Genomic DNA, 13,719 nt, shown 5'->3' with positions numbered 1-13,719 from the left:
TGACCCCCAATTTCTTTGCTTTCCTGCTACCCCCGCTCCTCCGAACATCTCCGAGGCAGTTCCAAGGAACACTCGATGGCCTCAGTCAGTGAGATCAATCGACATCTTCCTTCTTGATGCTCACTTTTGCCAGCTCCTTCTCCCTTTCTTGTTTGCCGTCTCCAGGTCAGAGCTCAGGATCTCCTTCTCTTTCGCATGGTCGGTCGCCTGCTCCAGAAGCCCATTCGGCCAGGGCTAGAGGCGGCGTGCTTCAGGCCACTCCCATACAGCCTGCAGCACACGCACACAGAATCTGGGGGGAGGAGCTACTGCGCACGCGCGCAGACTCCACTGCGCACGCACGCAGCTGCCGGCAGTCTTTTAGGCGCAGGGCTGTAGCTCCGCCCCGCGCTGTTGCTGCTACGCTGCGCCGAGGCCACAGGAGGCCTCATGAAAGTCGAGAATAGCAAAGTAGGAAACAGGCGCGCTATTTATTCCAGGAAATACGTGTATCTCTCAGAGGTGCGCCGTTCTAATCCTCAACAGAAACTTGAGCCCAAAGTTACCACGGGCACAAAATAGAAAATTCCATTTTATGCTCACCTTGTATTTTTGCTAAAATTATTAATTGGAGGAATTTCACTTAACTGTTATCAATGCCTGAAAGAAAATATTATTTTACATTATAGACTAAAGCCTAAAGTTTACATTTGCTTAAATTCATACATTAATGTAGATTTACTTCAAAAATGTGGAACATTGTGTAAAGAAATTGTAAATATAACATTTGTTTATAAATTAATACTCTACCATATTGGGGTTTTTTTGCAGTTGCTACAGGAACCTCATAGTCCTAAAATATATTCCCTTCCCTCAAACTTTGATTAAAATGCATTTTATACAGTCCCAACAGGGATTAATTTCATCATATTCGAGTTCTGTCTCTTTTCCCTTTACAAACATCGAGATTACAAAGTTTCCAGTGCATGGCAGAACTGGGGAATACTAAGTCGCCGGTACTAAGTCCAGCTAACACTGGCTGCAGCTGTCACACTTGAAATCAGGAAAGCTTCTCGGCCTTTTGGCTAAGATCATGCGTAACTGACCTGACAGGGGAGTAACCATGACCCCAAAGTGGTTCTCCCTGGATCAGGAAGGTGGTTCTCCTATGCTTTTTGGAAATAGGAGGTGGGTGGGGTGGATTGACCCATCCACCTCCACAGAGGTGTGTGGGGGGCCTGACCCATCCACCTCCATGGCACGAACCTGGTATTGCAGTACTTCCAGGAACGGTGCAGTGGCTCTCGGCCTTTTGGCTAAGAGCATTGGCGCAGCGTGATCCTTGATGTGTGCAAGGTGACCTCAGGCGTTTGTGATTTGACAAAGAATTGGAAAGATTGGCTACGAATAAAAAAATTTTTTTAAAAAGCTGCTGGTGTGCAACAGCAGTGAAGAATCTGGCTGATTTGAAGCTATGAAGAATATTTGGAGCCTGATGGTTGTGGGGAAGGTAACTAGAGGTAGGCAATGTCCGTATTAATGTGCTAGAACAGTGAGTCGCACTGGCATGAAGCTAACAGCTCAATGATACTTCACAACATAAACCAAATCGACTCCTATTGCTCTTGAAATTCACTCCCCTGAAATACAATTGTAACTGGGTCAGAATGTTCCAGTTGTATAATGGTTGAGAAATCAGGTTTTAAATGTAATACTTTTGAAAGATTAGAACCAAAAAATTGTGATTACAGTTGTGACTGCCTAATGTTATAATCTATATGACATAGGGAATTCAGAAAAAACTTCTTTACCCAGTGAGTGGTGGGAATGTGGAACTCGCTACCACTGGGAGTGGTTGAGGCGAATAGTATAGATGTACGTAAGGGGAGACTAGATAAGCACATGAGGGAAAAGGGAAAAGAGGGTTATGCTGCTAGAGTTAGGTGAAAAGGATGGGAGGAGGCTCGAGTGGAGCATGAATGTCGGCATAGAACTGTTGGGCCAAATAGCATGTTTCTGTACTGTATATTCTATAAGACTGAAGAAAATGATAACATTACATGTGCTGTAACAATACAGGAACTTTCATTATAAACATTTGCAAGCAAGCAACATTCACACCACACAAGTGCCAGGCAATGGCCATCTCCAACATGAGAGAGAGTCTAGCCACTGCCCTTTGACATTTAACGGGATTACCATCTCCGAATCCCACACCATCAATATCCTGGGGGGAGTCACCATTGATCATAAACTTAACTGCACCAGACATGTGAATAATGTGGTTACAAGAGCAGGTCAGAGACTGGGTATTCTTTAGTGAGTGACTCACCTCTTGACTCCCCAAAGTCTTTCCACCATCTACAAGGCACAGGTCAGGAATTTTGTTAGAGCTGGATGAGTGCAGCGCTAACAACACTCAAGAAGCTCGAACCCATCCAGGACAAAGCAGCCTGCTTGATTAGCATCCCATCCACCACCTTAAGCATTCATTCGCTCCACCACCGGCGCACCGTGGCTGCAGTGTGTACAATCTACAAGATGTACTGCAGCAACCCTCCAAGGCTTCTTCAACAGCACCTCCCAAACCTGCGACCTCTACCATCTAAAAGGTTCAGGGCAGCAAACGCATGGGAGCACCATCACCTGCAAGTTCCCCTCCAAGTAATACACCATACTGACTTGGAAATATATCGTCGTTCCTTCATCGTCACTGGGTCAAAATCCTGAAATTCCCTCCCTAACAGCACTGTGGGAGTACCTTCACCACACGAACTACAATGGCTCAAAAAGACAGCTCACCAATACCTTCTCAAGGGAAATTATGGATGGGCAATAAATGCTGGCTTTTCTAGCGACGCCCACGTCTCTTAAATGAATTTAAAAAAGCACTTCTATTTTGATTTGAAGGCTTCTACAATTTCAAGGATATGTGAGAAGGAAGAACTGAAGGATATCCTCCCTGGGCAGGAAATTGTGTTAGGAAAATTGATGGGATTGAAGGCCAATAAATCCCTGGGGCCTGGTAGTCTGCATGCCAGAGTACTTAAGGAAGTGACCCTAGAAATAGTGGATGCATTGGTGATCATTTTCCAACAGTCTATCGACTCTGGATCAGTTCCTATGGGCTGGAGGGTAGCTAATGTAACACCACATTTTAAAGAAGGAGGGAGAGAGAAAATGGGTAATTATAGACCAGCTAGCCTGACATCAGTGGTGGGGAAAATATTGGAATCAATTATTAAAGATGAAATAGCAGCGCATTCAGAAAGCAGTGACAGGATCAGTCCAAGTCAGCCTGGATTTATGAAAGGGAAATCATGCTTGACGAATCTTCTGGAATTTTTTGAGGATGTAACAAGTAGAGAGGACAAGGGAGAACCAGTGGATGTGATGTATTTGGACTTTCAAAAGGCTTTTGACAAGGTCCCAAACAAGAGATTGGTGTGCAAAATCAAAGCACATGGTATTGGGGGTAATGTACTGATATGGATAGAGAACTGGTTGGCAGACAGGAAGCAGAGAGTCGGGATAAACGGGTCCTTTTCAGAATGGTAGGCAGTGACTAGTGGGATGCCGCAGGGCTCAGTGCTGGGACCCCAGCTCTTTACAATATACATTAACGATTTAGATGAAGGAATTGAGTGTAATATCTCCAAGTTTGCAGATGACAATAAACTGGGTGACAGTGTGAGCTGTGAGGAGGACGCTAAGAGGCTGCAGGGTGAATTGGACAGGTTAGGTGAGTGGGCAAATGCATGGCAGATGCAGTATAATGTGGATAAATGTGAGGTAATCCACTTTGGTGGCAAAAACATGAAGGCAGAATATTATCTGAATGGCGGCAGATTAGTAAAAGAGGAGGTGCAACGAAACCTGGGTGTTATGGTTCGTCAGTCATTGAAAGTTGGCATGCAGGTACAGCAGGCGGTGAAGAAGGCAAATGGTATGTTGGCCTACATAGCTAGGGGATTTGAGTATAGGATCAAGGAGGTCTTACTGTAGTTGTACAGGGCCTTGCTGAGGCCTCACCTGGAATATTGTGTTCAGTTTTGGTCTCCTAATCTGAGGAAGGATGTTCTTGCTATTGAGGGAGTGCAGCCCCAGACTGATTCCAGGGATGGCGGGACTGACATACGAGGAGAGACTGGATCAACGGAGCCTTTATACACTGGAGTTTAGAAGGATGAGAGGGGATCTCATAGAAACATATAAAATTCTGATGGGACTGGACAGGTTAGATGCGGGAAGAATGTTCCTGATGTTGGGGAAGTCCAGAACAAGGGGACACAGTCTTAGGATAAGGGTTCGGACATTTAAGACTGAGATGAGGAGAAACTTCTTCACTCAGAGAGTTGTTAACTGTGGAATTCCCTACCGCAGATAATTCACTGTGGAAGACACAAAAACCATGCCAAAAATTGCTGGTCATGGGAATATGGGAAGGGAGGACTTTGACACAATCACTATCACTAGGGAGGTAGTGCTGGACAGGCTAATGGGACTCAAGGTAGACAAGTCCCCTGGTCCTGATGAAATGCATCCCGGGGTATTAAAAGAGATGGCGGAAGTTAGCGCAGATGCATTCGTTATAATCTACCAAAATTCTCTGGACTCTGGGGAGGTACCAGCGGATTGGAAAGCAGCTAATGTAACACCTCTGTTTAAAAATGGGGGCAGACAAAAGGCAGGTAACTATAGGCTGGTTAGTATAACATCTGTAGTGGGGAAAATGCTTGAAGCTATCATTAAGGAAGAAATAGCAGGACATCTCGATAGGAATAGTGCAATCAAGCAGACTCAACATGGATTCATGAAGAGGAAATCATGTTTAACTAATTTACTGAAATTCTTTGAGGATATAACGAGCATGGTGGATAGAGGTGTACCGATGGATGTGGTGTATTTAGATTTCCAAAAGGCATTCGATAAGGTGCCACATAAAAGGTTACTGCAGAAGATAAAGGTACGCGGAGTCAGAGGAAATGTATTAGCATGGATAGAGAATTGGCTGGCGAGCAGAAAGCAGAGAGTCGGGATAAATGGGTCCTTTTTGGGTTGGAAATCGGTGGTTAGTGGTGTGCCACAGGGATCGGTGCTGGGACCACAACTGTTTACAATATACATAGATGACCTGGAAGAGGGGAAAGAGTGTAGTGTAACAAAATTTACAGATAACACAAAGATTAGTGGGAAAGCGGGTTGTGTAGGGGACACAGAGAGGTTGCAAAGAAATTTAGATAGGTTAAGCGAATGGGCTAAGGTTTGGCAGATGGAATACAATGTCGGAAAATGTGAAGTCATCCATCTTGGAAAAAAAAACAGTAAAAGGGAATATTATTTGAATGGGGAGAAATTACAACATGCTGCGGTGCAGAGGGACCTGGGGGTGCTTGTGCATGAATCCCAAAAAGTTAGTTTGCAGGATCAGCAGGTAATCAGGAAGGTGAATGGAATGTTGGCCTTCATTGCGAGAGGGATGGAATACAAAAGCAGGGAAGTCCTGCTGCAACTGTACAGGATATTGGTGAGGCCGCACCTGGAGTACTGCGTGCAGTTTTGATCACCTTACTTAAGGAAGGATATACTAGCTTTGGAGGGGGTACAGAGACGATTCACTAGGCTGATTCCGGAGATGAGGGGGTTACCTTATGATGATAGATTGAGTAGACTGGGTCTTTACTCGTTGGAGTTCAGAAGGATGATGGGTGATCTTATAGCAACATTTAAAATAATGAAAGGGATAAACAAGATGGAGGCAAAGAGGTTGTTTCCACTGGTCGGGAAGACTAGAACTAGGGGGCACAGCCTCAAAATACGGGGGAGCCAATTTAAAACCGAGTTGAGAAGGAATTTCTTCTCCCAGAGGGTTGTGAATCTGTGGAATTCTCTGCCCAAGGAAGCAGTTGAGTCTAGCTCATTGAATGTATTCAAATCACAGATAGATAGATTTTTAACCAATAAGGGAATTAAGGGTTACGGGGAGCGGGCGGTTAAGTGGAACTGAGTCCATGGCCAGATCAGCCATGATCTTGTTGAATGGCGGAGCAGGCTCGAGGGGCTAGATGGCCTACTCCTGTTCCTAATTCTTATGTTCTTATGTTGTTGAGGCCAGTTCATTGGATGTATTCAAGAGGGAGTTAGATATGGCTCTTACGGCTAAAGGGATCAAGGGGCATGAAGAGAAAGCAGGAAAGAGGTACTGAGGGAATGATCAGCCATGATCTTATTGAATGGTGGTGCAGGCTTGAAGGGCCGAATGACCTACTCCTGCATCTAGTTTCTATCTGATAAGGTTTTTTTTAAAAAACAAAACCAGTTGGTTTCGAAGATTTTATCTTCGAAATTGAATCACAAGCAATCACTTCTTCAATTTTTGCCAGACTAGCCAACAGTTTGAATCAAATAAATCACTGGATGTACATTGCATCTAATCTAGAATGCCAGAGAGCATCTCAAAACAGGCTACTGGAATCAAGTTCTCACTACTCACTACTTTCATTAGTTAAATACAGCACGGGTCGGCTCAAAGCTTTAATGGAAGATTGGATGATCAAAGAGTCATCAATTGCGATATAGTCAGACTGAGAACCATCAGCAGGGATCAATCCTGTTTACTGAAGTCGCCTCCATTTGCTTTTCAGCTCAGGGTTGATTTCAATTTCTTCGAGCTACTCCAAATTGTCCTCTTCTTTACTGGTGAACACATTTCGCAATGTTGATCTGTCACAAGGTCCCACCTTTTAGCAACAAACTGATTCAGTCTTTGATTCAGAAACATCTTTTATTTTTCCAGCCATAAACTTCCGATAGAGACCTTTGAAGAACTTGATAACTCCAACATTAGTTAAATGGTATCTTTGGAAGATGAGCAAGTTCTACATTCATTAGGTCAGAACTTTCAGGATGCATAGGGCAGTTATCCATCATGATTAACACGTTCAAGGTCATCAACCTGAAACATTAACTCTGTTTCTCCACAGATGCTGCCTGACCTGCTGAGTATTTCCAGCCCTTTCTGTTTTTATTTCAGTTTCCAGCATCCACAGTATTTTGCTTTTCTATTGGGGGAACATTGTTTGTACCGTTGAGCTCTGGAGTTGGCTGTCACAATGAATGGATCATATTACTCATTACAAAGTATGTGATTACTCAGGCAGGCAAACAGGATCTAATTACACATTCCAGACAAACTGCCAGGTGTGTCTTGTCCTCCAAGGAAACCAATCAGAAATCTGATCTTGCCTTCCAAGGGGACCAATCAGAACTTTGGTATTATAAATAGCTACTGCCATAAAATTGAACACTGGGGTGCTGCCAGACTGTGATGGCTGGTCTAGAGTGTAATGTCAGCCACAGTTTGGTGCAGGGGGTCACAAAAAAAATCTCAGCACCCACTCCAATAAATAGCATGTCTGGAAAACTGGACAACAGGAATGAAAAGGTTCCGGCTCAGACTGCAAATGTAGGACAAGAATAGAAAACAAAGAGAGTGGCAAAAAGCAACAAAACAAGTATGTAAATATTAGCCAGAATTCATTTATTTTATATAACAATTTTAAAAATTCATCATACCTTAAAGTATCAGAAGTATTAAAAAGTTATTTCATGTCGTGCTTTTTCATCCAGAACTGGAATTTTACAAGCACTTTCCAATCTGTAAACTTTCCTTGTCAATCAGTAATTCATGTCTGATTGGCCTTAGCTGGCATTTACTTACAGCAGTTAAAGGAGCAGGTCAAGTTAAACACTGATCCATATTGGTAGCAAAGCGACATGTGCATTACATCATATAATACTCCTGTTATTATGAAACAGCATAACCTCCAATATTTTGAGCAACACTCTCCTCTATCACACACAACACCCACTCGCCTTCCCATGGCACCATTCCATGCAAATGCAGGAGATGCAACACCTCCCCTTTTACCTCCTCTCTTCCCACCATCCAAGGCCCCAAACACTCCTTCCAGGTGAAACAGCGATTTACTACTTCTTTCAATTTAGTATACTGTATTTGCTGCTCATGATGTGGTCTCCTTTACGTTGGGGAAACCAAACACAGATTGGGTGACTGCTTTGTGGAACATCTCCGTTCTTTCCGGTCGCCTGTCACTTTAATTCTCCGCTCCCTTCCCACTCCGACCTCTCTGTCCTCCGCTTCCTACACCGTTCCAATGAAGCTTAACATAAGCTCGAGGAACAGCAACTCATCCTTCTATTAGTCACTTTACAGCCTTCCAGACTCGAAATTGAGTTCAACAATTTCTGATCATTACCTTTGCCCCCATTTTTTTCGGACAGCAGCTGTCGCTGATGATTCTGATATTACCATTTATTCCTCCTCTAGACACATCTTTTGTTTCTTTACTTGTCCCATTACCACCCCTTTTGCCTTGTACCATCATCCCTATTGTCATTTAATCTCTCCTGCCTTCCACACTATCACAGACCTTCTCTTTTGTTCTTTCCTCCCCTCCCCCGTTCCCTGCCTCTGTACTTCCTTAAAACCTGCTGCATCTCTAACTTTTCCAGTTCTGACAAAAGGTCATCGACCTGAAACGTTAACTCTGTTTCTATCTCCACAGATGCTGCCTGACCTGCTGAGTATTTCCAACATTTTCTGTTTTTATTTCAGATTTCCAGCATCCACAGTATTTTGCTGTTGTACTGAGGCCTCCTTGTTTAAAAGGTATAATCAGGAGATGGTCATTAAATGGGTTAGAGCTTTCTTAATTTCTATTAAATCACTTTTCAATTCATCATTATAACTGTATGAAAGTGTTACAACCTCTGTGCATTAGAATTTTTTGATATTCATTCATGGGATATGGGCAACACCAGCATTTATTGCCCATCCCTAATTGCTCTCGAGAAGGTGGTGCTGAGCTGCATTTTTAAACCGTTGCTGTCCATGTGGTGAAGTTACTCCCACAATGGTGTTAGGTAGGGAGTCCTGGATTTTGGCTCAGCGACGATGAAGAAACGGCAAGGATGGTGGGTGACTTGGAGGGCAACTTGTGGGTGGTGGTGTTCCTATGAACCTGCCACCCTTGTCTTTCTAAGTGGTAGAGGTCGTGGGTTTGGGAGGCGCTGTCGAAGAAGCCTTGGCGAGTTGCTGCAGTGCATCTTGTAAATGGACGCATTGCAGATACAGTGCGCGTGTGATCCAAGGAGTGAATGTTTAAGGTGGTGGATGGGCTGCCAATCAAGCGGGCTGCTTTGTCCTGGATGATGTCAAGCTTCTTGAGTATTGTTGGAGCTGCACTCATTCGGGCAGGTATCCAGGTAGAGTATTCCATTACATTCCTGACTTGTGCCTGAATATCAAGGGATGGTGGTTAGACTCTCGCTTGTAGGAGATAGTCATTGCCTGGCACTTGTGTGGTGCAAATGTTACTTGCCATTTATCAGCCCAAGCCTGAATGTTGTCCAGGTCTTGCTGCATGCAGTCGTGGACTGCTTTATTATATGATTTCCAGCCAGATCTCTTTCTACCTTTTGTTCCATTTTTAGGTCTTACCAAGGCAGTGCTAATTTATTTTGTTATACTACAGTACAGTAATATTATCCACATTAAAACGTGTGTACACGCTGGTCCTAATGGTGAGATGCTTTATTTAATGCACTTTATAAAAATTATGTTTTTAACATTTTTAGCTCAGGATTCTGTTTATGCTGTCATTGGTATATGGTTGAAGGCAGATAGAAATTCTGTTATGTTTGCTTGGTGCACTGACTCATTTTTCCATCTGTGGGATTACCTCTGTAATAGTACCACAGGGAGCAAGTTCACTGTGTGATACTTAGCACTGGAGTGACTCATGAAGACTTTTCGCATAATGTCAAGTTACGTAAATTAGACTGGTAATCAACATAACAGACTCAAATATCAATTTGTTCATTCAATGTCATTCAATTAGTCTACGGGAATGCAGCAGGCCGGGAGCAGGGAAGCCATTTGGCTCGGGATTGCAGTGGGCTACGGCATTCAGTCCCCCGGCGGCATCTAGATCTTTTCCCGGCAGCGTCCAGACCTCTCCCCAGTGGTGTTCAGGCGTTCGGGCCCCCTTCGGAGACGACTGGACCTCTACTTCCCCGCAGTACTCCAGGTGTGATCGAGCCAGGGCTTTGTACATCGTGGGAGTACATTCAGCATTCCGGATCTCCTCAGCCAGCCAGCCAGCCCAACGACACACTCCGGGTCCCTTCAGCCAGCCGGCCCGGCCCAACAACGCACCCTGGGTCGCTTCAGCCAGCCGGCCCGGCCCAACAACGCACCCTGGGTCCCTTCAGCCAACCGGCCTGACCCAGCCTTGCACTCTAGGTCCCTTCGGCCAGAGGGCCTGGCCCAGCCTTGCATCCGGGCCACCTCAACCAGCCGGCCGAGCCCAACGATGCTCTAGGTCGCTAGCGGTGAACACTAACTTTCAAACAACTTGATTTACATTTTAAACTTTTTTTTTTATCAACTTTTAACCAACTCTTACTCTATTTATTATTCCTTCAATCAACCTGTGTAACTTTTTAAAAAATAATTTGGAAATACTTTTAAACTCTTAAACTTTTAAAACAACTTGGAAATCTCTGGGGAAATTTTTAACCTTGGAAGAAACTTTCCAAAACATCCCTCAGAACCCCAGTGGACAACTGACCTTCCTAATGCCTGCCCCCCAACCAAGCCTCGGGCCAGCTACCATCAATGACGCTACTCGGCGCCGAGGTTGTGGCCAACACCTCGCCGTAGGCAATTAGGCCCATACAGCAGTGCCTGGTCTCCAGTCATCTTGGACCCCCTTGCCACTGGACCAAGACCTTGTTCAGTTAAGCCCATGTGGTTGCCGGTGTGCAGCAGCCACCCCACATTAAAAGAACTCACATAGCACAGGCATCTTCCACTTCGCTAATATGAAGTTCTGGACCTGGAACGTCAGGACCCTCATGGACAAGTCCAACAGCAACAGGCTGAAAAGCCACACCGCTATAGTTGCCCGGAAACTTAGACGTTTTGACATTGACATCGCCGCCTTAAGCGAGACCCAGCAGGCAGGGGAAGGCCAGCTCAAGGGTGGAGGTTACACTTTTTTCTGGAAAGGAAACCCAGAAGAAGAACGCCGCCTTCATGGAGTCGACTTCGCCATCAAAAATGAACTGGTCGACCGCCTCAAAGACTCACCCTGCGGGGTTAACGAATGCCTCATAACTCTTCGCCTTACCCTATCCCGGAACCAATGCGCCAGAGTCAACAGCGCGTATGCTCCAACATGCGATCCAACGGATGAGGCTAAAGAGAGTTTCTATTCCAGCCTTGAGACATCCCTGTCCCGCATCCCCACGGACGACAAATTGATCCTCCTATGTGACTTTAATGCCAGGGTCGACAAAGACACAACCCTTTGGGGAGGCGTGATTGGCAGAGAGGGGGTAGAGAAAGCCAACTCCAGTGGTACCCTACTCCTGACAAAGTATCCAGAACACGAACTCCTCATCACCAACACTCTGTTCCACCAGAAGGACAAATACAAGACATCGTGGCAACACCCTCGCTCCAAACACTGGCACCTGCTTGACTATGCCATCGTCCGAGCCAGGGATTGCAAGGATGTGCGCATCACCCGCGCCATGACAGGAGCTGACGACTGCTAGACGGACCATCGCCTAATACTATCCATCATCAATATAAACATAGTCCCAAAGCAGAAGGAACAGCAGAAGCAGTGCCGCAAAAAAGTTAATGCCGGGGCACTTAAAGACTCAGCTAAGTGAGCCCTATACAGCCAGCACCTCACAGCTAATCTGACGTGCCTTGATGATCCTGAGATGCTGAATGCCCACAGCACTTGGTCTGCCCCCCAGGTCTCCATAACCAGTGCCTATGAAGAGACACTTAGTTAGTCAACCAGAAAACACCAGGACTGGTTTGATGAAAATGATCAGGAGATCCGAGAACTAATAGATCATAAGCGCAGAGCATTTCTGAGCCTCAAGCAACAACCCAACTCGGAAGCTGCAAAGCAACATTACAGTCGGCCCAAGGCTGAGGTCCAAAAAAAATTCCCGGGACCTAAAGAACAGGTGGTGGATGGAGAAAGCATAGCAGCTACAACAACTGGCCAACAGCCATGATATGCGAGGATTCTTCATTGCAGTCAAGGCCACATGTGGTCCAAACTCACAAAGCCCCACCCCACTCCTGGCCACGAACAGGGAAACACTCATCAAGGACACCGAGGCTGTCAGGCTCTCTGGAAGGAGTACTTTGAAGATCTCCTAAGTCGAGACTCTGCCTTTGATTCGAGTGTTCTCAACTCCATCCCACAGCATGCAACCCACCAGCACCTCAGTGAAACCCCAACACTGCACGAGGTAGGCAAAGCCATAAAACAGCTCAAGAATAACAAGGCTACAGGTGCGGATGGAATTCCTGCTGAAGCGCTAAAGTATGGCGGAGAGGCGCTATTGGCGCGGATACATGACTTCATCTCTCTCATTTGGAGGGAGGAGAGCATGCCGGGAGATTGCTGAGATACAGTGATCGTGATCATCTTTAAAAAGGGGGACAAATCCGACTGCAGCAACAACAGTGGAATCTGCCTGCTATCAGCCACTGGGAAGGTTGACGCTAGAGTTCTTCTCAGCTGTCTTCTCCCTGTGGCCGAGGAGCACCTCCACAGTGCGGATTTCGTCCCCTATGGGGCACAACGGACATGATCTTTGCAGCGCGATAACTGCAGGAAAAATGCAGGGAGCAGCGCCAGCCCTTATAAGAACATAAGAACATAAGAATTAGGAACAGGAGTAGGCCATCTAGCCCCTCGAGCCTGCTCTGCCATTCAACAAGATCATGGCTGATCTGGCCATGGACTCAGCTCCACTTACCCGCCCGCTCCCCGTAACCCTTAATTCCCTTATTGGTTAAAAATCTATCTATCTGTGATTTTAATACATTCAATGAGCTAGCCTCAACTGCTTCCTTGGGCAGAGAATTCCACAGATTCACAACCCTCAGAGAAGAAATTCCTTCTCAACTCAGTTTTAAATTGGCTCCCCCGTATTTTGAGGCTGTGCCCCCTAGTTCTAGTCTCCCCGACCAGTGGAAACAACCTCTCTGTCTCCATCTTGTCTATCCCTTTCATTATTTTAAATGTTTCTATAAGATCACGCCTCATCCTTCTGAACTCCAACGAGTAAAGACCCAGTCTACTCAATCTATCATCATAAGATAACACCCTCATCTCTGGAATCAGCCTAGTAAATCATCTCTGTACCCCTTCCAAAGCTAGTATATCCTTCCTTAAGTGAGGTGACCAAAACGGCACGCAGTACTCCAGGCGCAGCCTCACCAAAACCTTGCATATTTGCAGCAGGACCTCCCTGCTTTTGTATTCCATCCCTCTCGCAATGAAGGCCAACATTCCATTTGCCTTCCTGATTACCTGCTGCACCTGCAAACTAAGTTTTTGGGATTCATGCACAAGGACCCCCAGGTTCCTCTGTACTGCAGCATGTTTGTAATTTCTCCCCATTCAAATAATATTCCCTTTTACTGTTTTTTTTTCCAAGGTAGATGACCTCACATTTTCAGACATTGTATTCCATCTGCCAAACCTTAGCCCATTCGCTTAACCTATCTAAATCTCTTTGCAGCCTCTCTGTGTCCTCTACACAACCCGCTTTCCCATTAATCTTTGTGTCATCTGCAAATTTTGTTACACTACACTCTGTCCCCTCTTCCAGGTC

At 45.4% G+C, this 13,719-nt stretch overlaps 1 pseudogene; it reads left to right on the top strand.

The window, feature by feature from the left end:
• The first annotated feature begins 1,044 nt into the window (after positions 1-1,044).
• On the top strand, positions 1,045-1,282 carry LOC139263591 (U2 spliceosomal RNA; annotated as a pseudogene).
• Positions 1,283-13,719: the final 12,437 nt, after the last annotated feature.

The sequence above is a fragment of the Pristiophorus japonicus genome, chromosome 4 (genome assembly GCF_044704955.1).
Source record: "Pristiophorus japonicus isolate sPriJap1 chromosome 4, sPriJap1.hap1, whole genome shotgun sequence".
NCBI lineage: Eukaryota > Metazoa > Chordata > Chondrichthyes > Pristiophoridae > Pristiophorus > Pristiophorus japonicus.
This window is presented reverse-complemented; position numbering and strand designations above follow the sequence as displayed.